This window comes from Lactuca sativa, chromosome 5 (assembly GCF_002870075.4).
Source record: "Lactuca sativa cultivar Salinas chromosome 5, Lsat_Salinas_v11, whole genome shotgun sequence".
NCBI lineage: Eukaryota > Viridiplantae > Streptophyta > Magnoliopsida > Asterales > Asteraceae > Lactuca > Lactuca sativa.
The window spans coordinates 197,523,739-197,537,655 of NC_056627.2; the positions used below are offsets into that span (position 1 = coordinate 197,523,739).

The 13,917-nt window shown below is 42.6% G+C and overlaps 1 pseudogene; it reads left to right on the top strand.

Annotated features, from left to right (window-relative positions):
* Window positions 1-715: 715 nt before the first annotated feature.
* The window catches only part of LOC111876595 (oil body-associated protein 1A-like), a 73,165-nt pseudogene continuing 59,963 nt past the window's right edge, over window positions 716-13,917 (top strand).

The window sequence follows — 13,917 nt, forward strand, 5'->3', positions numbered from 1 at the left end:
CAACTTTGTCATAGAAATCCTCATTCAAGTGTTGCTACTCATTTCCTTTAGCGATAAATTTCCTTGCTTTGGTAGCTTTCCTATATATTATCGCATAGTAGAACACTTTATCTGCCATAATGAGATATCTCTTCTTCCATATCTCTTGATTCAATTCAGAGGACTTACTATCCTCTCTTTCCTCGCCATTTTAGATCAAGATGCCACCAAGGAAAAGACCTAGCTCAAAGAACAATAATCCTCCTCCACCACCTTCTCCATTTGATCCCGCCATGTTCCAAGCAACTGTTACTGCTGCTGTGGCTGCTGCCATGTCGCAAATGAACCCCGGTGGTTCCGGTGGGCCATGATGTGGTACTCAGCCCCAAAACTAGGAAGGTAGTCAGGGATACCGGAAGGAGTGTTCCTACAAAGATTTATGAACGCGAAACCCACACCTTTCAATGTCACTGCAGGTGTTATTACTCTGACTCGATGGTTTGAGAAGATCGAGTCTATTTTCGAAATCTGTGCCTATTCAAAAACTGAAAAGGTGAAGTTCCCCGCCTGCACTTTCACCGGTAAAGCCCTGACTTGGTGGAATGGCCGAGTCAAATCCTTAACCCTACATGTAGCCAATGCTATGGGTTGGGAGAGCATGAAAGAGCTTCTACTTGCAGAATACTGCCCACGAGGCGAAATACAGAAGCTGGAACACGAACTCTAGAACCTAAAGATGAAGGGTTCTGATATCGCCGCTTACACCTCCAGATTTGATGACCTAGTGCTTCTCTGTCCAGGAATGGTTTCCCCGGAAAGCAAAAAGATTGAGAGATTCATCTGGGGGCTGGCCCAACCAACCAAAGGAAATATTTTGGCTGTGACGCCAGACACCTACGATAGCGCTAAATGCTTGGCGCAAACTCTGATTGATCATGGTGACGATCTCGAGGAAGTGGCCACCGCTCCTGAACCGGCTAAAGGGAGCAGTGAAAATAAGAAGAAATTCTGGAACAAACGGAAGGATCAGGGTTCGCAAAGATCCTCGAAGAAATAGCAAACTGTAGCAGTTCACGCTGCTACAACTCCTGCTGCCGCTCCTATAACTCAAGCTCCTACCAGTGGATACACTGGTCCCCTCCCCTTGTGTGGCAAGTGCAATTACCACCATCGTACTCCTGGGCCTTGATGTGTAAAGCTCTGCAACACATGTGGCAAGAAGGGCCCCATTGCTCAAAACTGCAGAAACCCAGCCCAATCAACCAATCAAGCTTTCGGAGCGGGTGTCGGTCAGGCCTGCTATGGTTATGGTGAAGTCGGCATTTCAAGAGAAACTGCCCCAAGGCAGCAACAGCTGGCAACGCTGGAAGAGTTCTAACTATGGGACAAGATGAGGCAGTCGCCGATCCCACTGTCGTCACGGGTACGTTCCTTCTCGACAACTCTTATGCTTGCATCCTTTTCGATTCTAGTGCTGAAAGAAGTTTTGTTAGACATTCATTCAAACATCTCCTTAAACCTAATCCTCAACCATCAACCGAAATGTTTACCGCCGAGATGGCTAACGGTGAGAAGGAAAACGCTAACGATATATTCATAGGATGTACCCTTACCCTGAACAATCATTCTTTCCCCATTGACCTAATGCCAGTTTCCATAAAGAGCTTTGATGTTATCATTGGCATGGATTGGTTGAGTGCCAATCATGCTGATATCCTTTGTTACGAAAAAGCCATCCGTCTCAATCTTCCCTCACCAGACTCTCATGATCTACGACGATAAACTTAGCTCCAATCTTTGCATCATATCCTGCATCAAAGCTCAAAAACTTCTGCGAAAGGAGTGTTACGCATTCCTAGCTCATGTAATTAACGAGAAACAAGAAGTTAAAGACCTCGAGAGCATCCTCGAAGTCTGCAACTTTCCTGATGTCTTTCCCAAAGAGCTCCCGGGAATTCCTCCCGAACACCAAGTCGAGTTTCGCAATGACCTAATTCCCGGAGCAAATCCTGTAGCCAAGTCTCCATATTGCTTAGCTCCAGCAGAAATGCAGGAGTTATCTAGCCAGCTCAATGAGCTACTTAGCAAAGGGTTCATCAGACCGAGTTCCTCACCCTTGGGAGCCCCAATTTTATTTGGGAAGAAGAAAGATGGATCCTTTCGGATGTGTATAGACTACCGTCAGTTGAATAAATTGACCGTCAAAAATCGTTATCCTCTTCCTCGAATAGATGACCTCTTCGATCAACTTCAGGGAGCCAGTTACTTCTCAAAGATTGACCTTAGATCAGCGTACCATCAACTTTGAGTTCATGAGAATAATGTTTCCAAGACAGCACTCAGGACTCGATATGGTCACTACGAATTCGTAGTGATGCCCTTCGGTCTAACCAACGCACCGGCAGTGTTCATGGATTTGATGAACTGGGTGTGTCGCCCCTTTCTGGACAAGTTCGTTATCGTGTTCATTCACGACATACTTGTCTATTTCAGAAGCGAAGAAGATCACAAACAACACTTGAGGTTAGTGTTAGAAACTCTTAGATCAGAAAAGTTGTACGCAAAATTCTGCAAGTGCGAATTTTGGATTCGGAAGGTAGCTTTCCTTGGTCACGTGGTAAGCGAGGAAGGTATACACGTGGAATCATTTAAAATTAAGGCGATAGAGAATTGGTCGGCACCGAAGACACCCACATAAATCCGTCAATTCTTGGGTCTCACTGGCTATTATCGTAGATTCATTCATAATTTTTCCAGAATCACCAAACCCCTAACCACTCTGACACAGAAAGGTGTACCCTTTTGTTGGAGTGACAAGCAAGATACCGCATTCCAAACATTAAAGCGAGCCTTGTGCAGTGCACCTATCCTATCCTTGCCCGAAGGGACAGAGGATTTCATTGTCTATTGTGATGCGTCCAATCAGGGCTTAGGCTGTGTGCTTATGCAGAGAGGAAAAGTTATCGCTTATGCCTCGAGACAGCTGAAGGCACACGAAGTTAACTATGGGACTCACGACCTGGAGTTAGGAGCAGTGGTCTTCACATTGAAGATTTGGAGACATTATCTCTTTGGAACCAAGTGCACGATCGTCACCGACCATAAAAGATTGCCACACATCTTCGATGAGAAGCACTTAAACATGAGGCAACGAAGATGGGTAGAGCTGCTCAGTGACTACGAGTGCGAAATCCGTTACCATCCCTGAAAAGCCAATGTGGTGGCAGATGCCCTTAGCCGATAGGAAAGCTCAAGCAACATGGCGAAGACATTGACAATGACCATCCATTCCCACTTATCCGCACAGATCCAAGAAGCCCAGTTGGAAGCCCAAAAACCAAACAACGTGTTGAATGAAGCCTTAAGAGGAATGGATAAGAAACTTGGGACCAGAGGTGACGGAGTCTACTGTTTCAAGGATCGAATCTGGACCCCAAAGTTCAAAGGTTTCAGGGAAGTTGTCATGAACGAAGCTCACAAGACCAGATACTCTGCTCACCCAGGTTCGGAAAAGATGTACCTAGATCTCAAGAAACAATACTGGTGCCCAAGCATGAAAGCCGAAATCGCTACCTTCGTGGGCAAGTGTCTGACTTGTGCCAATGTAAAGTTCAAGTATCAGAAGCCCTCGGGTCTGCTCCAGCAGCTCGAGATACCTGAGTGGAAATGGGAGATGATTACTATGGAATTCATCACCAAGTTACCCATATCTCCGAGTGGATACGATACCATTTGGGTAATTGTCGACCGATTGACAAAATCCGCTCATTTTCTACCGATTAAAGAATCATTCAAGATGGAAACACACACGCGAACCTACATCCAAGAGATAGTCCGACTACACGGTGTGCATGTGTACATTATCTCCGATCGAGATAGTAGGTATACCTCAAGATTTTGGCAGTCCCTTCAGAAAGCTCTTGGAACTAAGCTAGATATGAGTATGGCTTACCATCCACAGACAGACGGGCAGAGTCAGAGAACTATCCAGACCCTGGAAGACATGTTGAGAGCATGTGTCATCGATTTCGGAAATTCTTGGGACACCCATTTACCCTTGATCGAGTTCTCGTATAACAACAGCTACCTCACCAGCATGAAGGTTGCCCCGTTCGAAGCCCTCTACGGTCATAAGTGCAGATCCCCTCTGTGCTGGGCCGAGGTAGGGGACATGCAGCTAGTCAAGAGTCGAGTCCCCGACATTGCTCTCACTGGTCCTAAAATCATCCGTGAAACCACAGAGAAGATCATCCAAATCCAAGAACGACTGAAAGCTTCACGAGACAGACAAAAGAGTTACGTCGATAAACGACGAAAACCCTTGGAATTCCAGGTTGGATATCGTGTCCTGTTGAAGGTCTCACCCTGGAAAGGCATGATACGCTTTGGAAAGCACGGAAAACTTAACCCGAGGTACATAGGACCTTTAGAGATCCTCGCTAGAATCAGTCCTGTAGCCTACAAACTCCGACTACCTCAAGAACTTGGCAACATCCATCCTGTATTCCACGTCTCTAACCTTAAGAAGTGCCTATCCGATGAAACCCTTGTGATCCCTCTTGATGAGATCGAGATCAACAAAAACCTAAACTTTGTGGAAGAACCAATCGAAATCATGGACTGAGAAATCAAACGCACGAAACAGAGCCGCATCTCGATATTGAAGGTTCGCTGGAATGCCAAGCGGGGACCTGAATTCACTTGGGAGCACGAAGACTCGATGAAACAGAAATATCCGCGTCTCTTTCGAAATCCATGATTTGCATCTTAATTCTAAATTTCGGGACGAAATTCCCTCTAACGGGGGGATTATGTGACAACCTGAAATTTATCCCGTCATTGTAACCGGTTTCGGTCAATAAAACCCGTCTTTATCAAATTGTTCTATTAACGTTTTGAATTAGGTTAATTGAATTAATATTTTTATTATGACTTCGTAAGTGACAGAACACATTAAAACACGTGAAACACCCTCGATATTCTTTTTTAAAAGTTTCTAATTCACGACCAGGTCGGCTTACGAACACTTAATCTGGTCCGACCATAAACCCCATTTAACGTCGGTATCGGGTAGATTTCCTCCGGGCCACAAACTCAAACCCTATATAGGGTGAGTGGACCTTCATTTGAAGCTTTTCCACTCTCTTAACACACTCTCTCTCTACTCTCTCTCTGCAAGCCAATTTTGATCCAAAAATACCTCTTTCAAGCTCCAAACTTGTAAGTAATCTATCCTAGCTTGTTGTTTAGCTTGTTTAGCATGCAAATCCTTGTTTAAATCATCCAAAAGTATAAAAATCATGTGTTTACGGCCATAGAACAGCCCCAAACCGCAAACACCGATAAATGGAGTTTTGAAGCCCCAAAACCCTTCCAAATCATTTTCTAGTGCTTAGCTATGACTTACAGGCTTGCATGAATGAACTTAGAACACCAAAATCTTGTCATTTAGGGATTAAACATGAGTTTACGGCCCAAGAACATTCTTGGACCGTAAACACTCATTCATAGACTGTAAACACTTTTTAAGGTGTTAAATTGCCCCTTAAACACCTCCTATGGCTTCGAATAGTGTCTAGAATCATATGGGCTTAACCTAGAACCACCAAAACACCAAAGGAAGGGACAAGTAAGAGTTTTTGGCCGTAAACTTTATGTTTACAGCCGTAAACTCCCATAAATGGTCTATTTGAAGACTTAGCCACTTCCTATTCCCTAGAATTGAACCTAGCTTATTTCCCCAAGTGTTGTAGGACCTTTTAACATCCAAGAACACACCACCCATGAGTTTATGGCCGTAAACTCATGGGGATATGGTCATTAGGCCGAAAACTCTTCTAATAGTTTACTCTTGAAGAGTAAACTCCCTAACTAGGCCCTACACCCCCTTAGGTACAACCCGTATCATTCCTAACACTTGAGATAAAATGTTTTCGCACATCGGAGTGTATTATCTTACTTAATTAGTGGATCACTTTCTAATTAGATACAATTATGTATCACTTCATGTTATATACGACCCTCGCATGTGTTCAAGTTCTAAATTGACACTTAGCATCCTACCCGGCACATTCTCGTCTGGTGAGTTCATACCCCTACACTTTTTCCGAGTTTTACATGTTTTCAGGGGGGAATACAAGCAAATCATAAAGGTTTTCGTAACTTAAAAACTGATGTAATTGTACGATTTTCTGACATACTTAAGATACTTTACCCCTTTTGTAATATGCGGAGCATAAGGGACGTTTTCTGAATATAATTATGTAGTTTTCAAAACAGCGTGGGAATTTATCAAATCATTCAAATTATTATGGGAATAATTTGGGATCTTTATTACTTGTTTTACGGATTCAGATTTCATGCAAAGTCAATATATAAACTATGACTGATTTAGTTTATCCATGTTTAATCTAGAGTATCATGCTAAATAATTACTTTGTATTTAATTATTTATACTCTACATTGTTCCAAACGATTTCGATACTCGATAACGACCAATTATCTCGTGAATTAGTTAACACTAGCTTGTGAGAATTGTCTTCGTCATACCCTTCGGGGTACCAGTAAATACTCTCTGGAAGTATAACCAGAGTCTCTTGGAGGGAGAGCGTGAAATTTGTTAATAGATCTATTCGGGACTGACAATCCCACACCTAAATTGCTAGCTACAGTTAGGCGGACATGCCTGGGGTGACAAATTTTGGAAATCGATCGACGCCTGAAGAACATCAAGGTGGTCGCGGGTCAAATCAGTATGGTTATACGACTCACAATATGTATTAAACAAACTAACTTTGGTCACAGATTTCTTTCTTTCTTTCTTCTATAGTTTTATTTATGTAATAAAACTACCTACTTTCGTACTGGAGGGTATTCCAGGGATCTTAACCTATAGTTTTATGTAATAAAACTACCTACTTTCGTACTGCAGGGTATTCCAGGGATCTTAACCTATAGTTTTAGGTAATAAAACTACCTACTTTCGTACTGGAGGGTAATTCAGGGATAATAACTTATGGTTGTCTTATCTTACTGGTGATAACCAGGGTTTTTTTTATCTTATGTAAATCGAAAAACTTCTTTTATAAGAAAATATTGGATTTTCTTGGGAAACAACTTTTCATAAAACCAAAGGAAACACATTCTTTTACCAGAAACAAATTGCTTATGCACTCACCAGCTTTATGCTGATATTTTAAAATTGCTTGTATTCTCAGGTTCTCGTTAGACATGTATCCCGCTTACTTTTGGAGAAGACGGTGCATATAGAAGTCTCGTCTATATGTCACACACCAAAAACCGAAGGCGGAAACATTTTCGGGGTTGACTCCACGTTGAGTATCAAATCCAATGCACATAGTAAGGAAAGTAAACAACCATTTACATTACATATATAAAAGTTTACATTTGTTTGAAAGTAAAGTTGTAAAAGTGTGATACATAGTATATATGAACAAAAGTAAGACGAGTCTTCAATGCACTCCGTCTTCGCCAAAAGGAATCATCGGGTACCTGTCTAATGCGGACCTGAGGATACAAGCAGTTTGAAAATCAGCATAATGTTGGTGAGTTCATAAGCGGTTTTGTTTTCTGAAAATGTACAGGTTCCTTTTTGTTTCCGAAAAAGTTACACACCAAGAAAATCCCATATATTCTTAAAGGTTGGTTATCAAATCCAAAGTGTAATGTAAATGATGTACACTGAAAACATGGTTACTCTTGTGAACTGTAAGGTTTAGTTATCTGGTTTGTTACACGAATCTGGTTATGTACATATGTTAACCTAGGAAAATCCTATATTTTCCTGAATGTTGGTTACGAAATGTGAAAGATGTATACCGAAAACCTAGTTGTCCTTGTGAAATGTATTAGTTTTAACACATATATAAAACTAATGTATACAATGTAAACATAGTTACTTTATTCATTATTACTATTTAGTAAATCTCTGTTATCCAAATTTGCGAGTTCCATAACCATACGATAGACTAGATATGGCAATAAGTAGTCCATATCACCTTATGAATTTCGTCACCCTTGAACCTTTCGGTTCGGCTGTAGCTAGCAGCCAGGTGTGGGGTACTCAGCCCCGTATAGATCTATACACCCAAGTCACGCTCCCTATCCAAGAGATTCTGGTTACGGGTGCAGTCCTCCACTCACGTATCTCTATGGATTGTTCACCAAGGACGTGTCTCCAATTTATAGGAATAACAAATTTACTAGTAATAATATAGAATGATCCTGTTATGAACAATAATCCTCCACTCGCGTATCTCTGTGGAGTGTTATCGAGGACAAAACAGTGTACTAAGTTTCATGTTCAAAGTTCAAATATCATGCTTTTAACTGATATAATGTGGAAAGCCATTTGTGAAATATAAAACATAACAGTTTGTAATGTATTTCACAAATAATGTGTAATAGTGTTCTGTAAGTTCAAACGGTTGTCTATTACGATTATCAATGTTAAAAGTATGAAATATGAAACACAACACATGTAAAACAAGTTTTGAGTACAAGTATCCCTTGTACGTTTTTTGTATTCCCCTTGAAAACAATGAAAAACATTAAAAAAGGGTAGGGGTATGAACTTACCAGACAAGAAAACGAGTCGGTTTGGATGCTAGTTGTCAGTTTGGGGCTTGATTACGCGCGAGGTTCCTATGTAATAGGAAATGAAATACAAATGTATCTAATTAGACCTTGAACCACTAATTAGACATGAATATGCACTCCAAGACGTGAAAACACTTCAATTCAAGTGTTAGGAGTGATCCGGGTAGCATCTAAGGGTGTGTAGGGCCTAAATATGGAGTTTACTCTTCAAGAGTAAACACCTTGATGAGTTTACGGCCCATTGACCATATCCCCATGAGTTTACAGCTGTAAACTCATGGGTGGTGGGTTCTTTGATGCCAAATGGTCATACAATGCACACGGGAAGGTTCTAGGGTCGATTCCATGGCTTAGGAAGTGATCGGAACTTGAAATGGCCATTGGAAATGGGTTTACGGTCTAAGGAGATGTTCTTGGGGAGTTTACCACCTTAAACTCATGAGTTTACAACCGTAAACTCATGTTTTTCCATGAATCAAGGGCTTTGGTAGTTGTAATTCAATCACATGTGATTCTAGGTCCAAAACCAAGTTATTCAAGGGGTTAAAGGCACCTTAACACCCTTTGAGGGGTGTTTACACCCTAAGGAGGTGGTTTTATGGTCCAAGAATGTCCTTGGGCCGTAAAAGCAAGTTTGATGTCTTTGAGGATGTTTTGGTGCATCACATGAAAGATCATGAGGTTCTACACTCCCGTGGAAGCATTTGAAGGTGTTTAAGGGTATTTTGACTTACTAACATGAGTTTATGGTCCATGGATGAGGGTTTACGGTACAAGAACATGCTTGGGCCGTAAACTCATTCCCACACATCATATGATACGATTTTGGGGTCCTAAACTCATGCATGCAAGTTTGTAGTCTGAATCTAAGCCCTAGAAGTGTTTCGGAGGGGTTTTGAGGCTTCAAAACCCTCATATGAGGTGTTCACGGTTTTGGGAGGGTCCTTAAACCGTAAACACATGTTCATATGTGTTTTGGGTGATTCCAACAAGAATTTGCAAACAACTCAAGTTAAACAACAAGTTTAGGATGGATTTCTTACCAAATGATGCTTGAAATGGGGTTTTTGGGCCAATTTCGAGTTCTAGAGAGAGAGTGTAGAGAGAGAAAGTTTTTAGAGATAGATTAAAAGCCTCAAAATGATGTCACTCAATCCCTTATATAGGGGTTGAGTTTGTGGCCAGGTGGAATTCTACCTGATACTGCCGTTAGACGGTGCTTTTGGTCGAACCCGATAAATTTGTCGTAATCACGATTTAGATGAAAATAATAATTTTCCAAACAAATATGGAAAATATTTTAATGATTATAACACATCCCGACACTTACGAAATCAAAATAAAGGTCGCGATAAAATTAATTTAACGCAAAGGTTGTCACATTATCCCCCCGTTAGAGGGAATTTCGACGGGAACAGTTTTAGTGACGGAATAAATTACAGGTTGTCACATTATCCCCCCGTTAGAGGGAATTTTGTCCCGAAATTCAGAATTAAGATACAAATCATGGATTTGTAAAGAGATGCGGATACTTCTGTTTCATCGAGTCTTCACGCTCCCAAGTGAATTCTGGTCCCCGCTTGGCATTCCAACGAACCTTCACTATCGGGATGCGACTTTGTTTCGTACGTTTGATCTCTCGATCCATGATTTCGATCGGCTCCTCCATGAAGTTCAAGTTTTCGTTGATCTCGATCTCATCTAAGGGAATCACTAGGGTTTCATCAGATAGACACTTCTTGAGGTTTGACACATGGAAGACGGGATGAATGTTACTGCGCTCATGAGGTAATCGAAGTTTATAGGCTATGGGACCGATCCTGGCGAGGATCTCGAAGGGTAAAATGTACCTCGGATTAAATTTCCAGAGGTTTCCAGGGCGAGACCTTCAACAGGACACGGTCTCCAACCTAGAATTCCAGAGGTTTTTGGCGATTATCTGCGTAACTCTTTTGACGATCTTGCGAAGCTTTCAATCGTTCCTGGATTTGAATGATCTTCTCGGTGGTTTCGCGGATGATTTCAGGACCAGTGAGAGCACTGTCGGGGACTCGACTCTTGGCTAGCCGCGTGTCCCCTACCTCGTCCCAGCACAGAGAGGATCTGCACTTGTGACCGTAGAGGGCTTCAAACGGAGCAACTTTGATGTTGGTGTGGTAACTGTTGTTGTATGAGAACTCGATCAAAGGGAAGTGTGTGTCCCATGACTTTCCGAAATCAATGACACATGCTCTAAGCATGTCCTCTAGGGTTTGGATAGTTCTCTCACTCTGTCCATCGGTCTGAGGATGATAGGCCGTACTCATGTCTAGTTTGGTTCCAAGAGCCTTCTGGAGAGACTACTAGAATCTGGAGGTAAACCTACTATCTCGATCAGAGATAATGGATGCAGGTACACTGTTCAGTCGGACTACCTCTTGGATGTAAATTCGCGCAAGTATTTCCATCTTGAATGATTCTTTGATCGAAATAAAGTGAGCGGACTTTGTCAAATGATCGATAATCACCCAAATGGTGTTGTACCCACTTGGACACTTGGGTAACTTGGTGATGAAATCCATGGTAATCATCTCCCATTTCCACTCGGGTATCTGGGGCTGTTGGAGCAGACCCGAGGGTCTCTGGTGCTCGACTTTCACCTTGGCGCAAGTCAGACACTTGCCCACGTATGTAGCGATCTCAGCTTTCATGTTTGGCCGCCAGTATTGTTTCTTGAGATCCAGGTACATCTTGTCCGAACCTGGGTGAACAGATTATTTGGTCTTATGTACTTCCTCCATGACAATCTCCCTGAATCCTTCGGACTTTGGAATCTAGATTCGGTTCATGAAATAGTAGACTCTGTCACCTCTGATCTCAAGTTTTTTATCCGTTCCCCTCAAGGCTTCGATTGACACGTTGTTGGGTTTGAGGGCTTCTAACTGGGCGTCTCGGATTTGCATGGATAAGTGGGAATGGATAGTCATCGTCAGGGTCTTCACTTTTCGACTTGAACTCTCTTTTTCGGCTAAGGGCATCTGCCACCACATTGGCCTTGCCGGGATGGTAACAGATTTCACACTCATAGTCACTGAGTAGTTCTACCCATCGCCGTTGCCTCATGTTTAACTCTTTCTGATCGAGGATGTGCTGCAGGCTCTTATGGTCAGTGAAAATCGTACACTTGGTTCCGTAGAGATAATGTCTCCAAATCTTCAGTGCAAAGACTACGGCTCCTAATTCCAAGTCATGCGTGGTATAGTTGACCTCGTGTGCTTTCATCTGTCTAGAGTCATAAGCAATTACTTTTCCTCTTTGCATAAGCACACAGCCTAAGCCTTAATTAGACGCATCGCAGTAGACAACGAAGTCCTTTGTCCCTTCGGGTAGGGACAGAACAGGCGCGCTGCACAAGGCTTGCTTTAATGTCTGGAACGTTGTTTCTTGCTTTTCACTCCAACAAAAGGGTACACCTTTCTATGTCAGAGTGGTTAAGGGTTTGGCGATTCTGGAAAAGCTCTGGATGAATCTCCAATAATAGCCGGCGAGACCCAAGAATTGACGGATTTCTGTGGGTGTCTTCGGTGCCGACCAATTCTCTGTTGCTTTAACCTTGGAAGGATCCACGTGAATACCCTCCTCGCTTACTAAGTGAACAATGAAAGTTACCTTCCAAATCCAGAATTCACACTTGGAAAATTTAGTGTACAACTTCTCGAATCTAAGGGTTTCCAACACTAGCCTCAAGTGATGTTTGTGATCTTCTTTGCTTTTAGAGTAGACAAGTATGTCGTCAATGAACACAATGACGAACTTGTCCAAGAAAGGGCGACACACCCAGTTCATCAGGTCCATGAACACTACCGGTGCATTGGTTAGACTGAAGGGCATCACTACGAACTCGTAGTGTCCATATCGAGTCCTGAAAGCTGTCTTGAAAACATCACTCTCATGAACTCGTAGTTGATGGTACCCTGACCGAAGGTCTATCTTTGAGAAGTAGCTGGCTCCCTGGAGTTGATCGAAGAGGTCATCTATTCGCGGAAGAGGATATCAATTTTTGACAGTCAACTTGTTCAGCTCATGGTAATCGATACACATTCGAAAGGATCCATCTTTCTTCTTAACGAACAATATCGGAGCTCCCCAGGGTGAGGAACTTGGTCTAATGAATCCTTTACTGAGCAACTCATTGAGTTGGCTGGATAACTCCTGCATTTCTGTTGGTGCTAAGTGATATGGAGATTTCGCTACGGGGGTAGCTCCAGGTAATAGGTCAATGCGGAATTCGACCTGACGTTCGGGAGGAATTCCTAGAAGCTCTTCGGGAAATACATCAGGAAAGTTACAGACTTCGGGGATGCTCGCGGGTTTTTAACTTCCTATTTCTCATTGATTACATGTGCTAAGAATGCATGACACTCCTTACGTAGGAGCTTTTGAGCTTTGATGTAGGAAATGATGTGAAAATTGGAGCTGAGTTTATCGCCATATATTATGAGAGTCTTACCCGAGGGGAGATTGAGACGGATGGCTTTTTCGAAACAGAGAATATTAGCATGATTGGGACTCAACCAATCCATGCCAATGATGACATCAAAGCTCTTTATGGAAACTGGCATAAGATCGATGGGAAATGAATGGTCATTCAGGGTAAGGGTACAACCTACGAACACCTCATTAGCGCTTTCTTTCTCACCATTAGCCATCTCGACGGTAAACGTTTTGGTTAATGGTTGGGGATTATGTTTAAGATTATGTTTGAACATTTGACTAACAAAACTTCTATCAGCACCCGAATCGAAAAGAATATTAGCATAAGAGTTGTCGAGAAGGAACCTACCTGAGACAACAGTGGGATCGGCGACTGACTCCTCCCGTCCCATGGCTAGGACTCTTCCGGTGTTATCAGTTGTCGCCTTCTTGGGGCAGTTTCTCTTGAAATGCCCGACCTCTCCACAATTATAGCAGGCTTGACCAACACCTGCCCCAGAAGATTGATTTGCAGATTGGGCTGGTGCCTTGCAGAATCGGATTGTGTGCCCCTTTTTACCACAGTTGGTACATGACAGCTCACGACAGGGACCAGGGTTGTGGTGGTATTTGCACTTGTCACATAAGGGAAAGTTACCAGCATATTTGCTAGTAGGTGTTTGAGTTGTAGATCCCACAACAGAAGCAGTAGCAACGGGGGTAGTAGCAACATGGACTGCTACAGTCTGTTGTTTCTTTGAGGACCCTTGAGAAGATTAACCCTTCTTCTTCTTCCAAAATTTCCTTTTCTCACCACTCCTCTTAGTCGGCTCAGGAGTGGTAGTTGTTTCCTCAACATCATCACTG